The sequence below is a fragment of the Camelina sativa genome, chromosome 18 (genome assembly GCF_000633955.1).
Source record: "Camelina sativa cultivar DH55 chromosome 18, Cs, whole genome shotgun sequence".
Lineage (NCBI taxonomy): Eukaryota > Viridiplantae > Streptophyta > Magnoliopsida > Brassicales > Brassicaceae > Camelina > Camelina sativa.
This window is the reverse complement of record NC_025702.1, coordinates 9,139,766-9,140,945: the sequence shown is the minus strand read 5'-3', so window position 1 is coordinate 9,140,945 and position 1,180 is coordinate 9,139,766.

Sequence of the window (1,180 nt, the reverse complement as noted above, 5' to 3'; positions counted from 1 at the left end):
CCCCCCCCCCCCCCCCCCCCCCCCAAATCTCTCATTCTCATTTCGAAGACTTATTTATATACCCCCAATGGCCTCCCATCTTTACAACCCTATTCACTTATTTTACTAAGTTCGTTTTGTTTTTCTTTTTCTTTGAACGAAAGATACCTCGTCGGACTCGAATGAATTTGCGGAATTTTCAGTCTCCATGTTAATTTCGCAATGATGAAAAAAAGATGCGTCCAATAGAAATCAATACGTGGCCTTGACCAAAGTGATAATGATGATCAACGTGTTATTTATTTAGCTTATATTTGGTTTTTGAACTAAGAAACGGTTTATAGTGTTTTTCCTTCTTTCAAAAGTTAACAATGTTTAAGGTTTTCCTGGATCTCAATTCCACAGTCCTTGGACTCCTTTTTTTTTTTCTCTCAGGTTAGTTTGTTAAGTTAATTTTTTTCAGAGTTTTATTTTAAAGTTGACGAAGTAAAAACATTTTCAGCAACTATGTGATAGTTTTCTTTCTTATCTATATAACATAGAGGTTATAGTGGATTGGTCTGACCATTAAACCCGCCCCGATAATTGATCTTTTGATGGGTCATTCCCGATCTGTTGGGCTCGCGGGTGAGCGGTGACCTGAAAAATCATATTCACTTTCTCGGGGTTTGTTCATGGGATATATTATTTTGTTTTTTTTAGTATAATAAAAAATCTATTATATAAATATTATAAAGTTTTCTACTATTCTTTTGTTTTTATTCATTAAATACACACACAGTTTAAAAGACCACCTATTTCAAAGATTATATATTATCTATATGTATATATGTAATACAATTTATACATGTCTAAAATTGTATTTTGTGACTTTTTTTTGTTAACTTGTCGTGGGCTGATACACGAGGTCCTCATCTTAACGGACTAAAAAGAGGACTCATGTGTTGGTATTGATCAAGTTTGGCCCGTGGGTGGTTGTTCATATTAACATTTCTATGAAATATTTTTTTAACTATATATATATATATATATACATATTCTTTTTTCCAATCTATATTTCATTAGTTTCTTTGTGAGTTTATTTTAGCGATCATGTAGATGAGCAAGCATTTCAATAAGAGTTTTTGGCAATCTCATCTCAATGATCGGGTTTTCGATACTAAATAACATATTTATCATGCTTTCTAAATATTATCATAAC